This window comes from Sorex fumeus, unplaced genomic scaffold, assembly GCF_029834395.1.
Source record: "Sorex fumeus unplaced genomic scaffold, SorFum_2.1 ptg000021l, whole genome shotgun sequence".
NCBI lineage: Eukaryota > Metazoa > Chordata > Mammalia > Eulipotyphla > Soricidae > Sorex > Sorex fumeus.
This window is the reverse complement of record NW_026606078.1, coordinates 15,077,003-15,085,742: the sequence shown is the minus strand read 5'-3', so window position 1 is coordinate 15,085,742 and position 8,740 is coordinate 15,077,003. Positions and strand designations below refer to the sequence as shown.

The following is an 8,740-nucleotide window of genomic DNA, read 5'->3' as shown; positions in this document are numbered from 1 at the left end:
GTTCCAGCCCTAGTAAGGTAGCTTTTTATATCAGATCTTAAGTAAACAATCAGAAAAGTAGACAAATAGATATAAATGTTCACAACAATATCATCTTAGCAGTAAAACATTACAATTATAAAAAACTCAATAAAATGTTATAGTAACTGAAATTTATTTTTTAAAGATTATGCTTGTATATATACTAATATAAATACATAATTGAAAGACTCCAAAGAAATGTACCTTCATTTTACTTGTATGTTTATTGTGGTTCTTTTCTCTTTTTAATATAGTTATCCCATGAACAATAAAAATTTGGACTTCTGTATGATTTTTTGTCAATAATTATATTTTGAAACTTTTTTGGAGATTGGTAAAGGTAAAGGCCCTCCCGTTGATCTTCGATATGCTCGAGCAGGCCCAGTAACGTCTAAAGCCCTCTTTACTATTGTAAGATCTTTCTCTGGTTTTATTTTTACTTTATGTTCTAATCTTAATGCTACCACCATCTACTCAGTCAACCTAGCTAAACCCTAAGGTCTCTTCCACTTTCTCCTGCACAAGTTTCTGCTTTCTGACAAAAGGGAGGACCTTGAATGCTGACATCAATCTAATACCCAGGGCCATAGGAGATAATGTAGTGCTTATGGAACTTGTCTCACAGGCACTCAATTTGACTCCCAGCACCACCTGATTGCCAGAGTATCAAAGGCTGTATAACATAGGAGGACCCCAAGCACCATGGCTACGTTTTCTGAGAATTGCCTGTGGGGCCCCCACACCTCCTGAGCATTGCTTTAGAGACTCTCCCAGCAACCAAAAAATATGTAATACCCCAGAAACATGTACTTGTCTTAAATAGGGACCCTCACTTGAGGTGAGGTTCACAAGGAAATATTGCATGAAAAGATAAATCAAAGAAGCAGGGGAGAAAGGGTATATCATGTGAGAAGAGATCATATATTTGGTGAAATGTGTTAAGATTCAGATGCCCTAGTCTTCCCACCAGGGATATTCCTTCAAAAATGCCCCCATTATACTGGAAGGGTGCTAGAAATTACATGACTGAAACTCAATTATGAGCAACTTTGTAACTGTGTATCTCTTGGTGATTCTAATTTTTAAAGTAATTTTTAAATGCACCCATCAAAGTTACCTTTTTACCACTAAATGGGAAAGGTACTTTCTAATACTTATCCTCACCAAAATCTCAACAAAGTGTGGCACTTGCCAGGAAATGTCCTCCCTTGCATTTTTCTCATGATACTTATTAGTACTTCACTCTTCTGTTTCTTCCCTCTTCTCATGCCAAATCTTTCCGTCTCCCTTGCAAGCTCCTCAAACATTATGTATCTATTCAACACTGATGCTCTTTGCCACTTGCTCCTCTTGATTTCTTGTTCATGAACTGATTCTAAAACATAGCATAGCTGCAATTACAATATTCATGCCAAAGACAGTCATTGATGTATCTTTGGGTTTAGCATTCTATAAGCTATTGGCACACTGGTGAGTAACATTATTTTCCTACAGAGAACACAAAAATAGTTATGCTGGGTTTTAAAGTTCTATCAGTAGTCTGAGTTACAAATTAAGGATATATATTTTTAATGTTTTTTTGAATATCTGTGAGATAGACCATTACAAATCTATTCATAATTTGCTTCCAGTCATACAACGATCCAACATCCATCCCTCCACTAGTGTACATTTCCCACCACCAATGTTCCTGGTTCCCTAAAGCCATCCCCCAACACCCTACCCCCATCACCAGCCTGTCTCTATGGCAGGATCTTTGATTCTTTCTGTCTCCTATTTATTTTGTGCATCATGGGTCTCGTACATGTACTAAGAGGTCATCATGTTTGTTCAAGGATTTTAGTATTTTTTTACAGGAAGCTAAGGCTGGAGTAGCTTTAAGGTATGGAAATGACTGCTGAGGCTTCCATAAGTACAGGGCAGTGGGGATGGGATGCCCATTGTGACCCAGAGAATGCCTGGAGATTTCAGTCACAAAACCTGCATATCCGAATTTTCAGCTGTTATATTTCAGTGAGAACCATCCTGAGAAGTTGGAAACCAGACGATTTTCGATTGTGGGAGCAAGTGGCTGCACTGGGTTCTGGTTGGGTGGACACCCAACTAACCTGCCTCCCTCGATTTACCCTAGTGTGTTCATCCTTTTGCAGGTCCAAGGTTAACTGTGGCTTTTGATCTCTTTCAAGACTTGTTTATGGGTCTCTGAAACAAGACCAATCCATTAGCTTGTATAGCTGAGCCAGGGGTGGTTTGTGAACATGGCTCCCACATATCTTTAGGGAGTTTAATTTTTCGGGAAACTTAGTCCTGAGGTGTTGGGATCCAGCCAGAGGCACAGTGGCAATTTGAGGTTATCAGGAAGCATGAAGACACCATCACAGTGTTGATGCACTCACCTGAGGGTACAGGTTGACTTCCTGGAGGCATTGCACCACCAGACTAACAAAGATTCATTGAATTAATGAGCAAATAATCAATATTTTTAAAATGTGTCTCTTTATTGCATTTTAGAAGGGTAACTCCTAACAAGGAAATAATCTTCAGGGTATAATCAAGATATACGATTTATTCTTAATATATTTAATAAAAGCTACACATTTTGGAAATTTATACAAAGAAATTTTTTATAGTATCTGTCTTCATAATTTACTTGTAAATTACTAAGATATCACTGTATATTCCACTGTTCTTAGCATAGAAATTTACACGCAGAAAGTGCTACGTAAAAGTTCATTTTGGCACTTCTGTTCAAGATGGTACTGGAAGTACTTGCAATAGAAATAAGGTAAGAAAAAGATATTAAGGGTTTTTATGTATAAAAGGTAGCAATAAGCTCTCACTATTCACAGCAGATATCATACTCTATTTAAAGAATACTAGAACCTCTACCAAAAAAGCTTCTAGATACAATAGACTTTCATAGTAAAATTGAGGTTATAAAACCAATACCCAAAAGTGTATGGCTTTTTTATATGCAACTTATGAGAGAGAAGAAAGTGAAATGAAAAAGCAATTCCATTCACAATCGTGCCTCAGAAAAATCAAGAACCTTGGAATCTGCTTAACTAAGGAGGTAAAGGACCTACACAACAGGAAATAACAAAGGACACGAGGAAATGGAAACATATCTCCTGCTTATGGAATGGGAGAATTAACATTGTCAAAATGGCAATGCTCCCCAAAGCATTGTACAAATTCAATGTGATCCCTATAAAGATACCCATGACATTCTTCAAAGAACTTGATCAAACACTCCTGAAATTCGAATGGAACAACAAACAGCCACTAAGAGCTAAAGCAATTCTTGGGGAAAAAACGATGGATGCATCACCTTCCCCAACCTCAAACTCTACTATGAAGTGATAATAATGAGAACAGCATGGTACTGGAACAAAGGTAGAGCCGCAAACCATTGGAAATGGATTGAATATACTGACACACAACCACAAATATATAATCATCTAATCTTTGATAAGGTAGCAAGAAATGTGAAGTGGAGCAAGAGAGTCCTCTTTAACAAACGGTGCAAAAAAAACTGGACAGCTACATGTAAAAAAAAAAAATGGCTCAGACCTCTACCTAACACCATGCACAAAAGTCAGATAAAAATGGGTCAAAGACCTCAAAATCAGACCAGAATCCATCAGGTACATTGAAGACAAGGTCGGCAAATCCCTCCAGGACATTGAAGTTAAAGATATCTTCAAAGATAACACTCCACTTGCAAAGCAACTGGAAACAGAGATAAACAAAGGGGACTATCTTAAATTAAGTAGCTTCTGTACTTCAAAAGAAACAGTGACCAGAAGCACAGACTCTGCCATGTGGGCAAGATACTCGAAGAAGCCTACCAGGTTCTCTGAGAGTGAGAGCTGGACAATAAGAGTTGTTATCTTATCAACAATATCCAGTCTCTGGATCTTGGCTCCAGGGGCTGTTCATGGTTACATGGCTCCAGGGGCTGTTCGTGGTTGTAACACTTAGCTACTAGAAGATGGGGGATCTGGATGGCGGGGGTCCAGTCTTGATCTGAGCAGACTTGGAGATCACATCCCCCTGTCCAACACACCTGGGTTCTGTTGAAGTACACGGGGCTTAGGTTTATCCAATTGCACCCATCACAGTGCTCCCGAGTCACTTCCATTACTTTGTCTGTCTGTAACCACTTCTATGCTCTCTGCCCCAACCCATTTGTAAGGTCTCATCCTTCTTAGACACTGAAGCTATACTGTAAGTTATTGCCTTCCTCCTCTTCTTATGTCTTTTGAGCAGTTTACCTTAATGCAATGTCCTTTTGTATAGATACAGGAAGACAATTAATTAATATGCTTTGTAACTTAGGAATTGATTGGCTTTGAATATTATTCACTCCTGGGCTTCTGCCTTCTCAACTTAAGCCTCAGTTGCCCTCACTTCCTAGCACCCCAAGGGCAGGGTTCAAACGTGGGACTGGATGGAACCAGGACAAGCCAGTAAGTTATGTGCTAACCTGGCATCACGATGGGCCAGGCCAAGGTGCCACGATTCTTAACTATAAGTTAAGAGGTTGATCATAGGCATATGATGTCATGATCCAAAAGTAACGACAACACTAGGGCCCTGCTGCTAGGAATAGGAAAGATATCTTGCCTGAGCACTGCAGTCTGAGATCGAGATGGCCCTAGGAGAGCAATTCTACAAGCTCAAAGTATTTCTTACTGTGTCCATACAAAATGATTAATATTATATATGCTTATATGTTGGTTGGACAAGGAGAGGAGAAAGATCTCCTATAAGCTGTTTTCCTGTGTGTCCTGACTAGCTTGGATGAAACTGCTTTCTCCCCTTCAAACTACCTTCAGTAAATGATTTCAGTATACTGAGACAGTTTTCCTTTTCTTTCAGAAACCTAGCTGGTCTTAGATCTGCAGATATCAGGTGCTAGCCAGGACTGATCATTGGGGTGTAGATTCCCAGCTCCAGCCAGGCTGATCTTTGGGATGCAAATCAAGGTGGTTGCAGCTTGTGAAAGTGCTTGTGGAAGGTTTCAGTTTGGCTTTGTATCTTCTTCCCTGAGGCCAGTATTACTACTGGCCTGCTGATGTAAGAAAACAATGTGGATGTAAAGAATCAATATATGGTTTGCTGCCTCAATGTCCTTTCTGTAACTCCTTTTGATGACATCACTGTAATGCCCCTTTTAATGACAAACTGATGCCTTGGGTATGGTAAAAGATAATATGGTAAAAACCATATTTTTCTTTCTAGGACATTAAAGTTCTAAATCTATCTATTGAAGCTGCTTTGAAATACATTCCTTGATTTGGAATCACTGTCTGCCATAGGAGTGAGTAAGGACAACACTCAAAGTAATAAGGTTACTTATTACTTAGAGGTTCTATGATCTATATAAGGGAATCTTCCTGGATCTCAGTGCCCGCACCTGCTTTAGAATTCCTGAGGCCTCTATGACATACATCTCTTCCATGTAATAACCTGCTGCTCCACGACCAACCAGCCTGACCCCCGTTTCCTTCCATCTCCTGACCATCGCCATCGACCTCTGTGGAGTGGTGAAACGGCCTGACCGCCAGCCTTTTATTTTTTGTGTGTTTACACAGGTTCTGCTTCCACTTCCTTCATGCATGAGTCTCCTTCAAGCTTGGGCAGCGTGGTCTTAAGCGTACCTATGGCTGGTTGCAGAGGTCCTCAGCTGCCGGGGCTCTACTCAGGGCAGTGAGGGAAATTCACCCATCCCCGTCCAAGGGGCCCTGGTGAGGAAAGACAGGTGCGGGGTCAGGGGACTGTCGTTTTAGACATATTTGGAATTAATTTTAGATCGAAAAGTACTTATGTGCTTAGTAATAAATTACTATACACTTGTTCAATCACTTCAGAGACCCCACTCTGCTTAGAGAACTAGATTTTTAAATACAGGGCTGTTTTGCCTGTGTGTCATGACTGAGAATCACTCTCAGTAGATATGAAACTCACTATACACAAAGATACACACAGGCTACTTGGAGTCATCTGGGTTGTTAATGTGTGTTAGCCATTAAACTTCACTGAGACCCCTTTTTCTGTCCTTTACAGGAGCCTCATGAGTCTCACCTTCCATTCAAGTTGTACTTGTAATAAGGTGGAATGAAATCATCAATATTCTCCTCACCTCTTCCTTCAGGAGAAAAATCCTACTTACATTCAAGGTGGTCAAATTGCAGAGAACACCATCCACCTTTTCCTGGTGATGTACACGGGACTGAGGTGAGAACAGCAAAAGGCTCTAGTTTAATGGTCTTAATGAAGGTTTCAGGGAAGGGCATTAAAGAAGACTCATATACCATCTTCCAAAAGAATTATTTTGTAAAACTGATGCCTTGGGTATGGTAAAAGATAATATGGTAAAAACCATATTTTTCTTTCTAGGACATTAAAGTTCTAAATCTATCTATTGAAGCTGCTTTGAGACACATTCCTTGATTTGGAATCACTGTCTGCCACAGGAGTGAGTAAGGACAACACTCAAAGTAATAAGAAGAGAAAAATATGGAAAAATTAACTCATAAAATGTTTGATAACATATATACTAAAATTGAAATGATACAGAGATTAGCATGGTCCTTGCACAGAGATGACATGCAAACTTGTAAAGTGATCCATATTTTTGTTGCAAGAAGAATTAACGGGGCGACTTTAAGCTAAGACAATCCACACAAGTACAAAAATTCTACATAAAGATAGCACAAATCCCCATCACAACAATCTCCTCAATGTCACTGGACTAAATGTGCCAATTCAGAGGCACAGAATGGGAAGATGAATTAGAAAACTGAAGCCAACATTCAATAGCCTGAAGAAACACTTCTGAACAATCAAAGCAACCATGGGCTCAAAGTCAAAGGCTGGAAAACAATTCTTCAAGAAAGAAAAGAACACCTCCACAAAGCTGGAGTGGACATACTAGTATCAGACCATATGGACTTCAGGCTATAGGTTATAAGAGAGAGTGAAGGTCATTTCTTCATGATCATGGGATCTGTACATCAGAAAGAACTCACCCTCCTCACTGTAGGTGCTCCTAATGACAGACCAGCAAAATTCTTAAAAATAACTTCTAAAAGACTTAAAGAAAAACATTGAGAGCAACACAATACTAGTTGGAGATTTCAACACTACTTTGTCACTTCTCAATAGATCAAACAGACTAAAGCTCAGCAAGGAAATATTTTTTAAGGGAAGTAATGAACAACCTTTGGCTTAGAGAAGACATCAAATGGGAAATAAAAAGTTTCAGGAAACAAATGAGAACGAGGACACGAGCTACCAGAACTTGTGGGACACAGCAAAAGCAGTGTTAAGAGGAAAGAGTATAGCTCTGCCAGAATTCATCAGGAAGAAAGAAAGGGCCTACATGAATAAATTAGAGCTCAAGATTTTGGAAAATGACCAACAAAAGTAGTCCAAACTAGGCTGGAGGAAGGAAATAATAAAACTTTTACCAGATATCAATGAGCTAGAATCCCAAAATACAATCCAAAAGACCAATAAGAGCAAAAGCTGGTTCTTTGAGAAAATAAATAAGATCAATAAACCACAAGAAGCCTCTCAAAGAAACAAAGAGAAAGAATTCTAACAAATGGAATCAGAAATGCAAAGGGGCATATCCTAATAGAAAATACAGAAATCCATAGGATCATCAGAGATTATATTGAGAATCTTTACAGCAGGAAATGAGAGAATCTTGAATAAATTGATAAATTTTTGGATTCCAATTACCTCCCAAGGCTGAACCAAGAAGATTTGGAATACTTGAACCTATCACTACCAAGGAAATTGAAAGGATGGTCAAAAGTATCCCCCCAAACAGAATCCCTGGCCCAGATGGATTCAATAGTGAAATATTTCAAACCTTTAAAGAGGAAATGCTGCCAACATTTATCAAGATTTTCCAGGAAATTGAAGAATCATAAATACTCCCAAATAGTTTCTATGAGGCAAAGATCACCCTAATACTCAAATCAGACAGAGAAACCACAAAAAAAGAAAATTACAGACTTATTCCCTTGATGAATACAGATACACAGATTCTCAAGAAAATACCAGCAAAGAGAATCCAGAAACTCAACAAAAGATCACACACTATGACCAAGTAGGTTTATCTTGGGGATGCAAGGATGGCTTAACATTCTCTAGTTAATCAACAGAATACAACATCTCAATAAAATAAAGATAAAAGTCATATAATCATATCAATTGATGTAGATATAGCATTTGATGAGATCCAGAACCCATTCATGATGAAAAACTCTCAACAAAATGGGAATTGAAAGTACTTTCCTCAATATAGTCAAAGCAAATTACCACAAACCTAAAGCAAGCAGTATTCTCAATGGGGAAAAACTGAAGGCTTGGAGCAGAAATCAATAAACTAGAATTCCAAAATACAATCAGGCACAAAACAAGTTACCCACTCTCACCACTCCTATTCAACATAGTACTTGAAGTATTTGCCATATGATTTCGGTAAAAATAAAGATATCAAAGGCATCCAGATAAAAAAAGGAAGAACTCAAGCTTTTACTATTTGGAGATGACATGATACTATACTTAGAAAATCCCAAAGAATCTAAAAAAAAGCTCCTGGGAACAATAGATTTGTTTAGTAAAGTAGCATATTACAAAATCAATATCTGGTACTCCATGGCTTTCCCATATATTAATAATGAAAGAGAAAAAAGAG

At 38.5% G+C, this 8,740-nt stretch overlaps 1 pseudogene; it reads left to right on the top strand.

Moving 5' to 3' along the window:
- The first annotated feature begins 6,567 nt into the window (after positions 1–6,567).
- LOC130022981 (uncharacterized) lies at positions 6,568–6,666 on the top strand (annotated as a pseudogene).
- The last annotated feature ends 2,074 nt before the right edge of the window (positions 6,667–8,740 follow it).